The sequence below is a fragment of the Eptesicus fuscus genome, chromosome 5 (genome assembly GCF_027574615.1).
Source record: "Eptesicus fuscus isolate TK198812 chromosome 5, DD_ASM_mEF_20220401, whole genome shotgun sequence".
Classification (NCBI taxonomy): Eukaryota; Metazoa; Chordata; class Mammalia; order Chiroptera; family Vespertilionidae; genus Eptesicus; species Eptesicus fuscus.
In genome coordinates this window covers 27468855-27489446 of record NC_072477.1, presented here as the reverse complement: position 1 = coordinate 27489446, position 20592 = coordinate 27468855, and the positions used below count along the sequence as shown (strand labels likewise).

At 37.1% G+C, this 20592-nt stretch overlaps 1 protein-coding gene across 1 annotated transcript in view; it reads left to right on the top strand.

Annotated features, from left to right (window-relative positions):
* The window catches only part of RAD51B (RAD51 paralog B), a 518469-nt gene that overhangs the window by 78910 nt on the left and 418967 nt on the right, over positions 1 to 20592 (top strand). The gene's annotated exons all lie outside the window — the stretch shown is intronic.

The following is a 20592-nucleotide window of genomic DNA, read 5'->3' as shown; positions in this document are numbered from 1 at the left end:
CATTGAATACAGAAATTGGTAAAAAAGAATCAGTATCAACTAGAATTCTGGTTGTTACTGAGGAAACACTTCTTCAGTCTTTCTGGCAAATAATAATAATAATACCAAAACTCTTGTATAAGGCAGAGAATTAGACTGGTCTCAGACATCACAACAAAGTGCAATACTAGAGGAGCAGTGTCAACAAAGTTTTGATGAAAGCAAGTATGGCCCAAGAACATTGTTCCTGGTCAGGATGTCATCCCATATAATAAAAGGCTAATATGAAAATTGTCCCCTTGACCGGGAGTTTGACCAGGGGGTGGGGCTGGTCCACCAACCACCCATGGGCCCTCCTCCTGGCTGGCCCTGCCCCCGATTAGCCCCACCCACCCCAATTGGGACGGGCCAGCCAGACCCCACCCGAGTACAAATTCATGCACCACGCCTCTAGTTGAGGAATAAAGGAGACAGGCACATAATCCTCAAATGTGAAAGAATTCAGAGAATATAGCATCAGTGAAATCTCACTGGGAAATCTACCTGTTAAAATTTAGCCAACCAAGAGATGAATCAAAATAAAAGCTGATTGTGAATCTTAAGTAGATTTACATATAAAGCTTAAGATTTAGAAACTATAGACACTGTGTTAACAGAACAGAATGGGAAATGTTATACATCATGGCAAATAAAATAAAAGTTGAGAGGTGGAAAGGAAGTGGAAGTTATTAATCTACTTATCTTTTACTAGAGGCCTGGTGCACGAAATTCGTGCACGGAGGCCGGTTGTCCCTCAGCCCAGCCCGTACCCTCTCCAATATGGGACCCCTTGAGGGATGTCCGACTGCCCGTTTAGGCCCGATCCCACTGGGGACATCTCTCTCACAATCCAGGACTGCTGGCTCCCAACTGCTTGCCTGCCTACCTTCCTGATTGCCCCTAACCGCTTCTGCCTGCCAGCCTGATCACCCCCTAACCACTCTGCTGCCAGCCTGTTTGCCCCCAACTTCCCTCCTCTGCCGGCCTGGTCACCTCCAACTGCTCTCCCTTGCAGGCCTGGTCCTTCTCAACTGTCCTCCCTTGCAGGCTGGGTGCTTCCCAACTGCCCTCTCCTGCTGGCCATCTTGTGGTGGCCATCTTGTGTCCACATAGGGGCAGGATCTTTGACCACATGGGGGCAGCTATATTGTGTGTTGCAGTGATGATCAATCTGCACATTAGTCTTTTATTAGATAGGATAGAGGCCTGGTACAGGGGTGGGGGCCAGCTGGTTTGCCCTGAAGGGTGTCCTGGATCAGGTGGGGGTTCCCTTGGGGTGTGGGGCGGCCTGAATGAGGGGCCTGTGGTGGTTTGCAGGCCGGCCATGCCCCCTGGCAACCCAAGCGGAGGCCCTGGTATCTGGAATTTATTTTCCTTCTACAATTGAAACTTTGTAGCCTGGAGTGGAGCCAAGCCTGGGGCTCCCTCCGAGGTGGGCAGCCATTTCTGTTGGGGCTATAATTGAAACTTTGTTGCCTTAAGTGGGGGGGCCCAGCCAGGGTGTGCAGAAAGCTTTGCTTCCCCTGTTGCCGGCAGCAACCCTGGCCTGCTCTCTCAAGCTCCATTCTGCCACCATTTGTTTGACTTTGTTTACCTTCTATAATTGAAACTTTGTAGCTTGAGTGGAGGCTTAGGCCTGGCAAGGGCAGGCGGAAACCTTGGCTTCCTCTGTTACCTAGGAAACCTTGCTCTCTGTGGCTGTAGCCATCTTGGTTTGGGTTAATTTGCATACCGGCTCTGATTGGATGGTGGGCGTGGCTTGTGGGTGTGGCGGAGGTATGGTCAATTTGCATATTTGTCTATTATTAGGTAGGATAGCAACAATTCGGTCAATACTGTCTAAAATTTAATAGTTTTAGCCCTAACTAGTTTGGTTCAGTGGATAGAGTATTGGCCTGTGGACCCAAGGGTTCCAGGTTCGATTCTGGTCAAGGGTACCAGCCCGGCCCCGATATACAGCTTTTTAAATCATGTTTTTTCCTCAAAGTTAGAGGGATTTTTACAATTAATATTCTTGGAGTAAAGAATTTATCTAAGGCTTAAGTTTTCCTAAAAAATGTGTGTGTGTGTGTGTATATATATACATAGACATATATATATACACATATATATGTTTTAAAAGCAAGTAACACTCTTATCCCAGAAATAATAAATTTATTTCTGTTCATTCATCTACTTGAAATAGCTGTCTGGAGTGATTCTCACTAAATGTTAATACTGAATATTTCTCAATGGTGAGATATAGGATGATTTGTTGTATTTTTCATTTGTTATTATTTTATATTATTTGAATATTAATAGTGACAATGTTTTAGTGACAGTGATACAATGAATTTATTAGCCTGAAAATAGATGTATGCCTACATGTTTTTTATACACAGTTTTATATCCTCATTTCTTCTAAAGCTTTTCATGACCTTTCTTCTCTTGCCATCATGTTTAAGAGCTGAACCATATTTTATGGATGTGTTATATTTCTTCTTCCAATCTTGATTTCAGTTTCTTCATTTGGAATGACAGTAAGATTAGATGAGTAGTTTGCAATGTTTTTCTTTAAACTGTAGAACATTCCAATAAATAAAACAATTTATAACTCTTGGAATATAGTTTCAAAGCTGTACAAATTAGGTAATTTCTGAGGTTTATTCCAATACCATAATAACTAGTTGTTTTCTTCGGAATATTTTTTTGAGTGACTGCTTTCCATGGTTAAAAAAAAAAAAAATCAGATAATAGCCATAATCTTGAGTCAAACTTTTAAAGTGAAAGGGAGGGGCATATAAAAACCATCCAGTCAACTTTTCTAACTTTTAGATACAAGGAAACCAATTTAAGTTGCTTGACTAAAACGAATGAGACTTGAGCCCAGCTCTCCTGACTTCCTGTGCTGTTCTTTCTTCAATAGTACATGTAAACACATACACACACACACACACTTAATCGACGGGCAGGAAAGATACAATTTTATCTTAACCTATTTCACATGTAGACTAACTTGTAAATGTCAGGAACTGTACCTAATTTATAGTGTATTTATTTTCTTCCTCATGAAAAGGGATCAGCAGTGCAGGCATTGTTGAACTCTGAAGTTCCAGGAGTTAGAAAGGAAAGTGAGTGGGATTCAAAAGCATTTACTTGTCAAAGATTCGGAATTTACTGTGGTTACTGAGATTAAAATAAAACTAAAACTTGACTTGGCAGAGGATTAAAAACCAAGCAGCTCCAAAGTGTGTGTACATCATCGAGAAGATGCCATTTTCTCTTCTGGCGTCCATGGGGGGGGGGAGGGGGAGGGAGTATTGTTTCTTTGTGTAGCTGGAGCTGATTTATTTAGTTTATGATTTCAACATGCCTACAAGGCAAACCCCAGAAAACAATGCATAACAACACTCACCAGAACAAATGGTGCTTTTTTCCCTATATCCCCTTTAAGGTTTTTCAAATAAAACAGCAGTGTTTATTTTTTTTTAAATTTCAAATTGTTTAAGTGTCTTTGATATGTTTGACTATTGGGTGTGGCAGGTTTTAGAATCTTAAGTTGTAGTACAGGTTCCTGAACAAGAAAGAGAATGAAAGGTGATGTGGCTTGATTAATGGAATGTGCAGAATGTAAAGTTGTGACAGGTATTAGAGTCTGCCTGAGGCTGCTTTTAGTAATAGACCTTCTTGTTAAAAGCCCTATTATTATTGGAAATTTATTTTGGAAACAACGAAAGAAGAAATTTGACAGAAAAGTAGAATAAACCACTTTGTCTCATATTTCCTTTCTACATAGGCACTTTGAAGAGATACCTTAAATATTGTGAAGTCTTAATTATCCTGGGAGAGAATGCCATTATCACTGTCCTCACAAACTTGAGTAAATGCACATGGCATTGCACTAGGTATAGCACAGAGAAAATTAGCAAACAAGATCCTTATCTTTTTGGAGCTTACAAAGAGTTGATATCCTAGCATGCAGTTCCACAAACCCGAAACTCATTTCTCCACTACTCTGTAAACAGCCCCTCCCTTCCTGTATTCTCTATCTTCAATGGCCTCCCGGTCCTCGCAGCTGGCAACCTCATATTCATCTTGAGTCCTTATGTTCCCTTAGTCTCCACAGTGAATCTATTGACAAGTGTTGTCTCTTCTGTCTCCAAAATTGCTTTTGAATATCTTTGTCTCCTCGTCTCCATTCTCATAACCATTGCCCTGTTTAGGCCCTTTTTATCCTTCAGTCCCATTCTTAGGAGCGCTGCTTTTCCCCGTTTAGGCTTTCCCAGTCCATCCTCCCTACTTCTCTCAAATCTCTTCTTTAAAGACAGATCTGATCATACCATTCTCTGGCTTAAAAACCTTTGGTGGGTCCACATTACGTTAAGGGATAAAGTCTAACTCCTTAGCTTATCATGCACGGGTTTCATCGTCTGGCTCCATCTACTTATTCTCCACTCATTTTCTACCACAATTTCTCCCTCCCCAACTCTCTGTTGCCAAGCACACATGTTTACTCTTGTCCCACCAACTCCCTCATAGTTTCCTTGAGCTTGCTTTTTCAATGTGGTTTGATCACACTGTTCTTTGCTGGAGCTTATATGGAGGAACTGAAGAAACCAAGATTTTACAAAGAACACTCTTGAAAGAGTAGGACAGAAGAAAAAAGCCATGTTCCCAGAACCAAGACATATAGTATTGCTTTATTGCTTTGTGTTTGTGTGTACTTTCCCCACAAAAACAGTACATACTGCCTCTCATTTGGCAAAATTGCTTTTTAGATTTTACAATATATCTTGGAGAACTTTTCATATTGGTAGATATAGATGATTTATCACATTTTTTCCCAACTTCTGCCTGGTATCATCTTTAATGCTAGCCTGACTTTTTCCTCTTCTCTTGGTGGTCTCACATGGACAATTAGAAGGTAAAAGGGGGAAAAATTACAGCAACCAAGTATTGATTCTGATGCCAATTACGTAAGGAATAAGCTTGCAATTGTTGGCTGGGGGAGGAATGTTTTCCTTAAAAATTAGAATGTTGGACCCAGTTCAAAGGACATCTTTGACATTAACACTCTCTCCCCTCTGTTTACTTCCCCCCTCTCCCCCTCCCAATTACTGGCATCGCTGGAAATTAAATGGAACCAGGGATCTTTGTGGTATATATATATATACATCTGGTTTTTCCTTTTCCATATGCCTAAGTCCTCCCTTCTCCATTGCTTCTGTTTAGCAATTAATTTAAATTCCCAAATTAATTCAAGAAGCAAATTTGAAATCTGTAAAATGAGGGGATTAGATGATCTTTTAGGGCTTTTATACCTCTAGGATTCTTTTATGTTATAGACAAAAAGAAGTATAGGACTGAGTCAAAGTGAATGGGAGGTTCTGAGACATTTGCACTTATTATATGCTTTGATTTTAGAGATTTAAGAGGTACTATCATATACCAGGAGCAAAGGGTGAGGAGTCAGGAATTGAGGGAATCAGCCCCAGCCCATCACTGACTCTCTGTGATTGCAGGTCACTCCTTGCTCTTAAATTTTCCATCTGTAACATGTAATAGATTATTTCTGGCTCTTAACTTGCCCAGGGATGTTTTGTAAAAAAAAAATAAAGATAATCACTGCCTGTTATTCTGTGCTCCTTGGTACAGATTCTACATAAATTAATGGCAGCAGTGGGGTGGGTATTTAAGAAATTTCTTGAGAAGTACCCAGAATAGGTCACCTAAAGTTTTCATTTTTTTGTCTTAGGCCAACGAAGAGTGTTCTATTTTAGGTAGAACAATGCTGAAGACTGATAGAAAAGTAAAAGGTTTGTAACACTGCAGGAGCCCATGGATGCTGGATATGGCTCTTTCCAACTGTAATGTTCTGAGTCATTTGGTGCCTTTTACAATAATTAGCAACCTATCTTTTAGTTTAGTTTTTTTTTTTTTTTTTTTGTATATTTGTATGTTATGTTGTTCAAATATTCTCTGTGAGTAGTCATTTAGATCATCTTGGGATAGAAAGTCATATGTAAAATTTGCCACTTTACTTGAATTCTAACCCTTCTTGTCGACTTATTGTGTCAGATTCTCATTCTAAACTCCCTTTTTCACCTTCTTGTGATTGGTTGCTTTTTGTTATAAGAAACATGTAAGAAACTCCTTGAAAAATACCTGTTGTTCTTTCAGTTGATACAAAACACCAGTAAACTTTCTCTTTAAAGAAAAAACAGTTGTAGAAAGGAGCTATTTCTCTGAGGGAAGACTTTGAAGAAATGGATTCTTTTCTCAGTGCACTGCTTTCCAAACTGTCGTCAGCCCAGGGGGTGTGAAAATTCTTCCCAAGCTTCCTGTCCGTCGGGTGAATAACACTGACACACGATGGCATGAAGTCCAGACGTGCTCACTGTGTCTCTTCTGCATCTGGAGGCTATTCTGTTGTGATATGAAAAATTACGATTACAATTTTCAAAGTATATATTTCACAATCAGAGTATTTATAAATACATATGAAACTTGTTCTGTGTATAACCTATGAGAAGTGGAATGGTCATGTTTATAACTCAGTAGGTAAACCGCTCTGGAATGCATCCGACAGTCTCAACTGAGGCGAGACGTTATGAACTGATTTGGTCAGGAAGGGTCTGTTTCCTTATTCAGCAGTTTCATATGAATTTAAAAAGATGGCTGGTGTTCGCTTTAGTTTCCAACTTAAGTTTGTTATGTCAATAGAACATGTTTTCTTTCCATCTGTAGATTTAGTAGAATTGGCCTTGGAATGTGGCTTTGCAGATAAAAAATAAAGGTTACTTATTTGATTCCTCTTGAACTTTAGAATTCAAATCAGTCAAGTAATCAAGAAGGGCAATTGGGAGGATACGCTGTTGTTTTTCCTTTCTTTACTTGAAAACGTAAGCTGAATTTTTTACTTTAAAAATTACTATTGAAGTAACAGAAGTTTAATAGCATCATAGAAAATTTGGAAAATGGTGAGGGGAATGAACTGTAAGAGACAGGATTTGCCCTGGTCTTGAGGAATACAAAGTTCTTGATGTATTCCAGACTTCCCGTAGCACTTTTTTTTTTTTTTTTTTTTCTGTGTGAATGTTGTATGTTACGTTGTATGCCTGCATGGGTCATCCTGCCTTGGGGGAAAGAGTGGTATATTTATTTTCTAATTACAATATAATTTTTACATGTGGACTTGGATGAGTCACATCATTCTGCCTTCATTTCTTCATCTGTAAAATGATAATGGTTTTATAATTTGAGATTTATTTAATTCAGTGGAGGCAAATCTTTTAAGTTACAGAGATTACTTTCACTGTGAATGAATTTAAGACAGGAAGATAGCATTGCCACATTTGTGCATTCTTCTACCTTTAAGAATGGAACCACTTTTTTTCCTTTGGCATAAAAATAGTGATTAGGCTCCCAAGATAGTTTGAGTGCCTCATGCATGTTCTAGCTGGCAACAATCTGAACCATCTTGCAATTCAGCATCTGGTTTATACATGAGACCCCTATAATTAGCCAGTAGTATTTCTCGGCCTTGTCTTTCAGGAAGATTTATGGCATACCTCAGGTGGTGTCAGATAGCAGGCAGAAGACTAAATAGCGAGCTCTCTTAATTTAGAAAAATTCCGTCCCCCTGATACCAATATTGCTAAAATAAAATATTATTCTTTATAAAAAAATCGGTTTCCCTCTTCATTTGAAATGATTGATAACTTTACTATCTGAGCCACCTAAGAGGTTTAAGCTCCTTGGGTGTGGTTTTAGAGTTTTAGGAAATCTTGGAAGAGCTGGCTTTTGGAGGGGATAGGCTGGTGGTGTGTTCTGGAGTGTTATGCAAGGAAGACTTATTAGGCCGGGTGCTTTTCATGTCTGTATCTGCCAGAGTGAAAAACTGTGGAGGCAAGAGTTTGTCTCAGTAAAAATTTTCATGTGTTCTCTTCCCAGGACAAAATGACTTTTTAATGCATGCAAGAATCCAAATAATTTATAGGTAATCAATATCAACAAAAGGTGTGCTTATTTCTGATGAGTTACAAGTTAATACACACTCCTATGGCTGTGTTCTGCTTAAACTGTAATTATCAGAGAAATCTTGTTAAACAGATTTTCTGAAACGAAGCCCGTTAATTATTTCAGACCCTTTGGTTTTATGTGGCACTATTATCATGGCGTGAATTGAAAGCTGGTTGTGCAACCTACTTATTTGGAAAGTTCTTCACCTCAAATTTGGCTTCAAATCCATGACTTCTATTAGAAAGGGCACAGTGAGAGGAACAGATTTCTAAGCCGAACTCTTTCCCTTAAAAATCCCTCAGTGATCAAATTGCCTTGTATGAGTGGATTCCCATCAAGGGTTTGGGTTTGGTCAGTTTCAGGACATCTTATCTAAACATTCTTTTAGGGATGTTTAGACCCATAGAAATCAAAATTATCAACACAGTGATGACAGTGTAATTAGCCACATCTATCAGCAGTGCTTAATCAACTATATCTGAAGCTGCTGAAAAGTCTGCTGTGGTAAAATTCTGGTGCCACCCTTGACTCATATTAATGACCCTAAGGATTTTGAACTGAGCTCTGTAAATGGCATTGACTCTAACCTGGAATTTACACTTTACCTATAGGTAAAAAGTGTACAAAGTTAGGAAACTAGATCAAAACCAAACTCACCTTACAGCTAGGATAAATGATGGTAGAGTGAAAAATGGACAGTAAGAAGTTTTAGTGAGTAGGACCCTCAAAGGAAGCTTAAATAAGTGCTTTTTGCATTCAGGTTTAAAAAAAAAAAATCACCGTCTAAACTGTTACAGTAGATTTTATGTAAATTGTTCGTGCTAAATATTTGCAATGTATATTCCTATTTCTTTATACTTCCCATTTGATGAGGTTTTTAAACCGTGGTTTGCTGGAGGGGAAAAATAAACCCAAACCTAAACCACATAGAACAAATTGAATTACAAACCTGGTGTGGTCCTTTAACTCAATTACATCTAATTTGTGTTATTTTAGCCATCCCGGGTGGCAGCTGTTCTGTGTGAATGCCCACAAACATTTTCAATGTAAGAATTTGTCCTGATTATAACTCCTTAAGGTTAGTAGTAGTCTATTTCTATTTTAATGGGCAAAGTTATAGATTAATTTGGTGTATCAGGACCTTTTTAAAAACTAAAAATTTAGTTGGTTTGTTCTTTAAATAGGCTTTTAAAAAATTAAACATCTAATGTGTACTTTAAATGTTAATTTAAAAATATTTTTATAACTTTACCTTATTTTCTTATTTCTTATGCTTCTACTTAAGTTTCTCCTAAAAAATAACCTCTTAACTACTTTATCCAGGCAATTATGAATTTGAGGGCAAGGAAATACCAAATTTTAGATTTTGATATACTCAAATATTTTGACATCCTAAACCAAAACTTGGAATGATCTGGGAAGAAAGACATGAAAAAAATATTGTTCGGTTCAATATAGTTCAGTTAGAATTGAGTTAGGGTTGAGTCTGAGCTTGCAGAAATGAAGAAATTGGAATCCAAGGGATTCATGCAAAAGCGGATACAGGAATCACTTATATGATTGGTGTCTAACAACTGATAGTACATCCTTCACTCATCTCCCTTTCTTTAATTACTACCTTTATTTTTTTCTGGAGATTCATCTTTTGAGCAAATACTTAGTTTAATTCATTGCATATTACTAACTTGAATAGGAAAAGGACATTTAAGTGTCTATAATCTTAGAAGTGAAATATGCAGAATATCAATGCAGAAGAGAACATGTGATAGAAGGACTTCAACTAATTTTCTAAGGTGGACAAATGCTAAGTAGAGAATATAGTGAAGCAATACTATGTAACAAAGAGAAATGGAAGAAAAATCTTAATTCTTCAAAAATGACCTGTGAATATACTTGGAAAGTCATTGTTTTTCTACTACATTCAGTAATTTTCTATTAGCAACTGAACTGCTGCTGTGGGTTAGGTATTGTTCTAGGTACTGAGCCTTCAAAGATGAGTTAAGTTACAGGTCCCTACTTTGGAGGAACTTACCTGTAATAGTGATGGCAAGCCTGTAAATAATAATTTCTAGCACCATGTGGTGAGTGATAAAGGTTTGAATAAATTCAAAGCTTCATATTTTGTTATGGGGAGAATATAGGATTAAAGTTAGGATATTAGATCAAAACAAGTGTATTTAAAAAAAATGTGCACTACTGTACATGTGACATACTTTTCACAAGCCATTTACTCAGTTGCTAGTTGATCCATAGACTTAGGAATATAAATTGTTTAAATTTATGGTATCTATCACTGTCTACACTACTTCCCTACCATTCTCTCCTTAAGGTGGAAAGTAACAACATGATCATTCGAGCACTTTCTTTTACATTATTTCACTTTAATTAGTTTTTAACTATATCAAGTTCAATAACATTTTTTAAAGTTTTCATCATCCTGTATTTCTCTTTCATGTCTGACCTTGACTGTCTACCTTTCTACTACTTAAAGCTTTCCCCCTTGGGAAAATGGCAGTGTGTTTTTTGATTCCTCTCTCCTTGCTTTTCTAACCTTACTTGGTGTCCCCTTTGCTGGCTTCACCTCTGTATTAGTTATTCATTGCTATAACAAATTACTTTAAAATTTAGAATCTTATAATAATGAATATTTATTATCTCACAGTTTCTGTGGGCCAGTAACACTCTATCTTTTTTTAGTGTTTTTTTAATTTAATTTTTTTAAAATTCTTTATTGTTTAAAGTTTTACATACGTCTCCTTTTTCCCCCCATTGACCTCTACCCAGCTGCTCCCACCCCTCAGCACAGGCCCTCAACCCTCTACTGTCTGTGTCCATTGGTTATGCTTATATGTATGCATACAAGTCCTTTGATTATTTTATCTATCTTATTCACATTCACGTGATAAACGTTTCAGCATTCAGTAGATAGTGTTGAATGCTTCATAAATGGATGCTATTATTCTAGTTGAGGTTCTCATCACTTCACTCTTAAATGTCTCCACCATCTTCTTTGTGGCTTCCAATCTTTACCCCCATGCTGCTGTTAAACCACTCTCTAAAGAGATTCATGCTGCTGCTTCCCTAAACAATGACCAAGTATGACTCTCATTGGCCTAATCTTTAAATTTACATTGGTCTTCTTGGCATTCAAAGCATTCCATGTACCTATTTATTCAACCATGTTTCTTAACAAGCACATACTTTACTTAAACTGATTACTTATATCTTATACCAGTCCCTGTCCCCATCCCTAATACTATGTTCAATCTTTCTTCTTGACTTTATTATTGATTTTTTCCCTCACCTATAATGCTTACTCTCCTTTTTTTCCCCCGTATCTTAGTATTCTGTCTCTTAGCTCAGATCTTGTTACATCACTTTCAGTGTTTTTTTAAAATATGTTTTTATTGATTTGAGAGGAAGGGAGAGGTAGAGATAGAAATGTCAATGATCAGAGAGAATCATTGATCGGCTGCCCCCTTGGCGCCCCCCAGTGGAGATTGAGCCTGCAACTCGGGCATGTGCCCTGACCTAGAATCTAACCATGACCTCCTGGTTCATAGGTCAACACTTAGCCACTGAACCATGCCGGCCAGGCCCTTTCACCTTTTTCATAAAGCCATTTTGAACCTTCCTGGCTCAGTCTAATTTTTATTTGAATTTCTTTTATATTAATGCTCAATATCAAACACTGTACTTCTTTATCTTTAGTTTGAGTTAATTTCCCTTCTCAACTAGAATTTCAATTATCTCAGAGCAAAATCCTTTCACTTATGTGTCTATTATACTGAGCCCTTTAAGTACATGTTGGTTGATTGATTGAAAATTAGAAAACTTGACTCAGCTGTAAAAAATTCTCTTTGTGGTGCTTCTGGATGAATTTTAACTCCCAGAGCCATAAATGAGGATAAACTTGGACTTAGGATAGTTTGGAACTACACTTCATCTTCATGGAGAAGTATTGCTGTATAAAGAGATTAATTTTTAAAAATGTTCCCTCTGGCCAACTATCAAAACTGGCTTTTAGCCTTGAACTATCAAAGCTAAAGCTTCAGTGTAGCCTGGAGCAGAACAGGTATTAAGTAGCAAGCAATTCAAGGTCTCTGATCCCTAGCCTACTTCAGCTCTAGGTCTGGCCAAGCCCTTTGGCACAGATAAGTAGAACAAGGAATGTACTTTTATCTTCTCTCTCTTGAAAGTTTCATGGATTCGATTCACAAAGAAAGGGCAGTAATTAAAATTTTGTGTCAACATCTTCTCATTCATCTAGAAAAGTTAAAGGCAGGTAATAATAATCAAAATGCAAGTACACGTACAGCCTGAAAAGAACGTTGGGGTTAATTGTGTTCTATAATATTCTCGGTGTATTTTGTACCAGCCCTGGAGAATGAGGCCCAAGAGCCAGGAGGAGCTAAAGCCTAGGTTCTTTTGGTAACTTGAACTTCAGTTCTGTGCTTTTGCTGAGATGGAACACCATTCACACTATTAGTTTCTATTAATATTACTTTGTATCTATTGCTTAGAACTTCTCTGTTTTCTCTCTTTCTTTACCTTTCTCTCTTCATTATCCCCCTCCTAAAGCCATAGGTAGGGTATTTAGTCATAGTTAGAAAGGGGAACATTTCAAATTTTCATTACAGCCATCTGTAATTCTTATTAGGTTTGTATTTTAGGGTTATTTATAATATCAGGTCTGTGATTTAAGTTATGATTTGCACGTTTTTGGTTTCCCTGTGGCTGAATTACTGGTGTTTATATAAAAAAGTTTCCCCCCCTTGTCACTTGTTCATGTAGGTGTTTCAGTCAAGAGTGCCAACTTTAGCACTGGAATATTAGAAGTAGGGAAATTGAAAAGGTTAAAGCTCTTGATTCTTGCCTTTTATCCTTACAGTAATGACTTTTGGACATGTAGCTTGGAGAAGATACAGAATATCAGTTGTGAATTTACGTGGTTACTGCCCAGATCACTTTAATTCATACATCCTGCCTCTGCAGTTCCTTCCTCTAGAACCCCTGCACTTGGGGGCCTCCTCATAATAGCCATTCCGGTGGTAATAACTCTATTACATCTGAGTTTTCTTCTTCTTCTTCTTTTTAAAAAACACACATATTTTTAGAGAGGAAGGGAGAGGGAGAGAGAGAGAGCGAAACATCAATGATGAGAGAGAATCATTGGTCAGCTGCCTCCTGCATGCCCCACACCTGGGGATGTGACCTGACTGGAAATCGAACCATGACCTCCTGGTTCATAGATCGACGCTCAACCACTGAGCCATGCTGGCCGGGTTTAGTTTTCTTCTTTATTCATCCTCTACTTCTCCACATGTGCTCCACTTATCTACCCAGTGAGCAATCTCCAGCTATATTAAAGGTAAAAGTGGTTAAGAAGTCAGAGGAGGGAGAGAGGCAGGGAGGGACAGAGACAAACATGAAAAAATGTCAGGGAGCAGCAGTGTGATGTCAACCTCAAAGCACTCTAGTCCAACTTGATCTTGTTGCCACCCCTTTAAAGTTTCTAAAGGGAGTTTAAAATAAAAACTAAATAAATGTGTTTGTATTTCAGTCCTCAACACACAAATAAGATACTTTTCTGAAAATCTTCAATGATGTTCTTAAAACCAAATCTTCTGGTTTTTGCTTATTTCCATCTTCCTTGATCACTCAACTGCATTTGATGCAAATTTGAATATTCCCTTCTTGAAAAAAGGAAGTAACTTATTGCACACAGCTTTTGCCACATGAAATCTTGTCTAATCAGCCTCATTTGAAAGTGCATATTTTGTTTGATGGCATTTGCAAATTATCCCGCCCCCACCAGGACTTGCCATATGAAAATGCTTCCATATGCTAAAAGTTAGCTTACTCATTTTGCTGAAGGAGGAAAAAAAAAAAAAAAAGAAAGAAAGAAAAATGTACTTTACTGACATGCTGTCTTATAAACAGGAAGCTGCAGCGTGGGCAGGGTTGGCCGTGGCAGCCCCTCCGAGCTCACTGTAAACAGCGCTGCAGCCTTGGGGCCTCCCAGTTCAACATGAGTGTGCAGTGTTGTTTTTGCCCCACAGAATTAAATGGTTAAAAATGCAACTGATTCGTATATGATTGGAAAATACTTAAATACAGTTAGCATATAGCATTTAACTCTGATTTCTAACAGATCCGAACATTTTAAATACTAACTGCTTTTGCTTTCAGATTCTTTGTGTATCTCAGGGCATTTGTTTCAACAGCCACAACTCTGGTCTGGGCCCCCAACACCTCATGCCTAGATTACAGCAATAGTCTTCTCCTTGATCTCCCTAACATCAGTCATTCTCCCTTTTAACCTGTCCTGCTGCTGCTATAAGATAATCTTTCTTAAACAACATTATGCCTTCTCCCATCAACTGATCTCATTTATCGTGATCTCACTAATATTTCTCTCAAAACCTGATTTATAATTTCCTGTAAGGAGTCTTTGTGATAATCTCATTTGGCCCTGTTTTTCCACAGTATTTTTCAACCACACTCCTACTCTATTACATTTATGTTGATTTATTGCAGATTTTAAAAAATTATTGTATGTGTGCTTTTCTTTCCAAGTGTATGTGAGTGTGATGGAAGTACTGTCTTCTATTTCTTTTGAATGGAGTCTAATATACATATCTGGTATAATGAACTCCCATATGACATTCACATAGTTTTATCTACTGTTAACATTGAGTTACATTTCCTCTTTCTTTCTCAAACATACATATATATACATCTCAAATTATACATTTATTCAGAACAATTTGCTATTAAATTACAGAGGTTGTGACCATTCACCCTAAATACTTTAGCAAGTGTCCATTAAGAACAACGACACTGTTTTACACAGTATATTGATCAATTACTGTATTGTATTATTATCCAGTATATGACTCTGATTAAAATTTTAGCTATTGTCCCAGTATGACCTTTATGGGTGATTGGGGATATAGGATTTTTTTTTTTTTTTTAGTCGTGTTTCTAGTTTTCTTTACTAGAGCAGCTTCTTAGCTTATCTTGTATGACATTGACATTTTTGAAGAGTACAGGTCCTTATTTTGTGGAATGCCTCATTTGGATTTGCCTAACTATTCCCACTATACTTGATCTCCCCGCTTTGTTGTAGTTTAATTCTCTGTATGTGTGCATACATATGCTATGTGCTTATGTGTAAGTCTTCTTTTCCAAACTAGACTATAAGTTCCTTGGAGACAGAAATTATTCCTCTTGTTCATTTTTGTTCTTCATGCTTTCAAGCACATATAAACTTTGCCTTTAACAAAAATTAAACATATTCATAAGCCAAAAGTTCTTACCTATTCTAGATTAAAAGGATGCTTTAAAACATACAGAGAAAAATATATCAGATTAATTAAGTCTCAGTAATTAAGGACGTCAACGAATGCTATGGAACAATGGAAGCATTATGTTTTTCTTTAGAGTCTTGAAGGAAATTGGCTACTGCAGAGTGTAATGTAATATGGGGCATGCACAGAACACTGTGAATCCTGTACTAATTGACCTGTGTTGTTTTCATCATTCCTCTAAGAAAACCCTTAGCAATGGTATTAGAACTCTTTTCCATAAACAGAGTTCCAAATAGCGTTTGCATCTGACCTGGTATTTCAGTGGGCACTGAAGTTAGCATGAAATATCTTAGACTTTAAAAATATGTCTCACGAGATTGCAAATATCTAAGGTTGTCAAGAAAAAGGTCTTTTATTATCCGTAGTTATTCTTTCATTTTTAACTAAGTAAAGTTATAAGAAAGTGACTTATCCAAAGTTTTAGGGACAAGCACAAGTCAGAAGTTTTTCATTTTGAAGTCAGCATCTGAAAAGAGTATTTTAGAAGCTCTGAAACCCATTACTTATTTGTAAAGGTCCAGAATAAGTTTGAATTTGTTATTTAGGATTAGGATTTCAGGAACTTTTAGAACATCATTTTCTCGTTTTGATGAAGAGCATTTAATATACTGGTTTTCTTAGTATTGACTTTCATAGCTCATCTGGAGGCAGTTATTATCCCAGTTGATTATTTATCTCTGAAGGCCTAGTCTAACTCTACATTTGTCTGAGCTTAGTAAATAGCTCCACATTACTCAGCACACACTGCCTTGAAGATACTCTGAGGAGTAACGGCTGACATTCTCCATACTGTGGTTTGTCTCTGTGTATGTGCCTGTGGATAACTTGGCAATCGCTTCCTCAGTGAAATAACAGTCAGTATGGTTCAGCCAAAGTTTAAAGGAATAAAATAACCGAAGTGGGAGTTTTTTGTACAATGCCAAATGATACTATCCTTGCTTCTTTCTTATTGAATTGTTCAGGTAATAGGTAGTGTTTCATTGCCTTGGAAGGTCTTAAAAACAAAGCAAACAAACAAAGAAAAACCAACAAACAGGAAATACCAGGTAATTCAGATAATCTCTTTTCTTGCCACAGTATTAAGCCAAGAACACTTCCTGTAACTCAAAAATGTATGCTTAGATCAGAATCTGATTTTGAGAATGAAAAACATCTATTTTTTTTCCCCAGGATCACGTTTAATAGAAAAGTGGTGATGCACTAATTTTTTCACAGACATGATTTGAGCATATTTCATATGTTTGTCAATTAAAAACAAGTTCTTTGAGGTTTGTTCCTACTGCAGCAGGCAGAGGCACTGTGATTCACTGAGATGTGTGAATTACAGGCATGATCAAGGAACGGGCCGTGGAACGTGATGGCCCCTGCAGTGTTAAAAGTGCTTTGATCTTCTGTTTTGACATGTTGAGTTTATCTTTAATTATATGTGATGACATTTGATTACTATACACTTAGATTATTATACTGTGGTTTGTAAAATGCAGTTTGTACTCTATAACTTCAGCACCCGTTTTTCTGTAGTTTGCAGAGAGATGTTTTCCTTTTGTTTATGTGGAAACGATTTGATTTCTGAATTAGTAGACACTTCAAAGGTGAAGTAGTTGGCTGTCAGGAAAAGCATGCTTCGTGTATAGTAGAGATTATCAGTGTGTTCTGTTGGACCTAGTGTCTTATTTTACAGAGGTGACAGAATTATATGTGCTTATTATTTCTGGTAACTGGCTGCTTGACTTCAGGTAAATCTCTTACGTTCTCTGGAGCTCTGAAAAATGAAAGCTTTAGACTACATGTTATCACAGGTTTCAACTCTGAAATTCTATGATTCTACTCTTCTTTAAAAGTCATGACAAACATAATTCAGAATACAATAGAAATTCCTGACACATTTTTTAAAAGAAAGATGTTTTAAAAAATATTGCATGAGTTACTGGCTTTTGACATTGCATTTTGATATGAAATGAGGTACTTTTTAAAAAAGCACAATGACTTTTTCATTGCTGGGAAGAGGCAATGTGGTTGGTGGCAACCCCACTATAAGGCTACAACTGAAGAGAGAACTTTCATTTAGAATTTCCTGTATTATGCCATCACCTTAGCCTTGGGGATATGATGCCTTTCCTTGAAATTACCTGCTTTGCTTGCATTTACACGCCAAGCTCTGGATTCTTCCCAAATATATGCCCCACCTATGAAAGGTCCTTGAGAGTTTGAACTGATTGTAATTCTCAGAGGAAATTACAAAATAATTCTTTCTTTTTGAATGGTAGCCAGATATAGTGATTTGACTTTTAACACCATTTAAATCAGTTTTGCCAGTGTTCCTAATGGGACAATTAGGCAAAAAAACAAAAGCAAAAATGAATAAACAAACAAAATCCTTTAAGTTCAGCGGCTATTTTATTTGTTTAGTGATGAGAGAGAGAGAAACATCGATTTGTTGTTCCACTTATTTATGCATTCATTGTTTGCTGCTTGTATGTGCCCTGACCAGAGATTAAACCCACAACCCGCAACCTTGGTGGATTGGACACGATGCTCTAATCAATGAGCCTCCAGTGTCTTATTTAGAACATATCATTAGAGAGCATAATATTCCATCTATTTTTATCCTGGATTTTGTTTATTTTGTCACATAACCAGTTCTTTACTTGCTAAGAAGGCTTCTATTGCAAGACACCTGTTCCTAACTAAGGTTAGGACCTTCTAGATACATATATAGTGATAGATCCATAGTAGAAACTTAAATATTTAAGTGAATTGCAATATCAGAAACACTTTTTATACATAAACCTGAAAAACTTAAAAAACTGAATTAATATTTGAAGTTATGAAGCTTCTTAACCAATGCTAGAGTTATCTTTGTAGCATAAATTAGTTGTATTTTTTTTCCTTCTATTGGCTATAAGATTTATTACTTTAAATTCTCATCTGTCAGACACAATTATTATTCTTTTTAAAAATAATTCTTTATTGTTTAAAGTATTACATATATCCCTTTTTCCCCCCATTGATCCCCTCCAGCCCACCCCCCGTGCCCCGCCCTCCCATGCCTTCAGCAGCCTATTGTCTGTGTCCATGGGTTATGCATATATGCATAAAAGGTCTTTGGTTGATTACCTCCCACCCATCCACCCTCCCCCACCTTCCCTCTGAGATTCTGCACTCTGTTCCATGTCTCTGGATCCACTCTGTTCATCAGTTTATTTTGTTACTTAGATTCCATATATGAGTTCCATTATGTGATACTTGTCTTTCTCTGACTGACTTATTTCACTTAGCATGATACTCTCCAGGTCTCTCCATGCTGTCTCAAAGGCTAAGCGATTCTTCTTTTTTACTGCTGCATAGTCTTTCATGGTATAAATGTACCACAGCTTTTTTATCTACCCATCTACTAATGGGAACTAGGGCTGTTTCCAGATCTTAGCTATTGTAAATTGTGCTGCTATGAACATAGGGGTGCATATATTCTTTCTGACTGGTGTTTCAGGTTTCTTAGGACAGTGGTCGGCAAACTGCGGCTCGCGAGCCACATGTAGCTCTTTGGCCCCTTGAGTGTGGCTCTTCCACAAAATACCACGTGTGGGCGTGCACGTACAGTGCGATTGAAAATTCGTGGCCCATGCGCAGAAGTCGGTTTTCAGCTCTCAAAAGAAATTTCAATCATTGTACTGTTGATATTTGGCTCTGTTGACTAATGAGTTTGCCGACCACTGTCTTAGGATGTATTTCCTAGAAGTGGGATCACTGGGTCAAATGGCAGTTCCATATTTAATTTTTTCAGGAAACTTCATACTGTTTTCCATAATGGTTGTACCAGTCTGCATTCCCACCAGCAGTGCACTAGGGTTCCCTTTTCTCCACATCCTCACTAGCACTTATCATTTGTTGACTTGTTGATGATAGCCATTCTGACAGGTGTGAGGTGATACCTCACTGTCGTTTTAATGACTTTGAGCATTTTTTCATATGTCTCTTGGCCATCTGTATGTCCTCTTTGGAGAAGTGTCTATTTAGGTCCTTTGCCCATATTTTGATTGGATTGTTTGTCTTCCTTTTGTTAAGTTGTATGAGTTCCTTATATAATTTGGATATTAACCCTTTATAACAGATGTATCATTGCCAAATATGTTCTCCAATACAGTGTGCTTCCTTTTTGTTTTTTGATGTTTTTTTTTTTTTTTTTTTTTTTTTTTTTGCTATGCAGGAGCTTTTTATTTTGATGTAGTCCCATTTGTTTATTTTCTCCTTAGTTTTCTTTGCCTTAGGAGATGTATCTGTAAACATATTGCTTGCTATGAGAGATGTCTGAGATTTTGCTGCCTATGGTTGTTTTTTTTAAGGATTTTTATGGTTTCACGACTTACATTTAAGTCTTTTATCCATTTTGATGGTGTAAGTATCTGTGTATGGTGTAAGTATCTGTCCAGTTTTCCCAACACCATTTATTGGAGAGACTCTCTTGACTCCATTGTATGCTCTTACCTCCTTTGTCAAATATTAATTGAGCATAATAGCTTGGGTCAATTTTTGGGTTCTCTGTTCTGTTCCATTGATCTATATGCCTGTTCTTGTGCCAATACCAGGCTGTTTTGATTATAGTGGCTTTGTAGTATAACTTGAAATCTGGTATTGTGTTTCCTCCAACTTTGTTTTTCTTTCTTAAGATTGCTGCAGCTATTCGGGATCTTTTTTGACTCCATATAAACTTTTGGAGTATTTGTTCTGTGAAATATGCTGTTGGTATTTTAATAGGGAATGCATTTAATCTGTAGATTGTCTTGGGTAGTATGGACATTTTAATGATGTTGATTCTACCAATCCATGAACACGGTATATTCCACTTGTTTATATCTTTTTCTATCTCTTTTTTCAATGAGTTTTCCTGTAGTTTTCCAAGTACAGATCTTTTGCCTCCCTGGTTAAGTTTATTCCTAAGTTTTTTACTTTTTATGTTGCAATGGTAAATGGGATTGTTTGTTTAGTTTCTCTTTCTGGGAATTCATTATTGGTGTATAAAAAAGCCACTGATGTTTGGGTGTTGATTTTGTATCCTGCTACATTGCCAAATTCATTAATTAAATCTGGTAGTTTTTTGGTGGAGTCTTTAGGGTTTTCTTTGTACAATATCATGTCATCTGTGAATAATGAGAGTTTTACTTCCTCCTTTCCAATGTTGATGCCTTTTATTTCTTCTTCT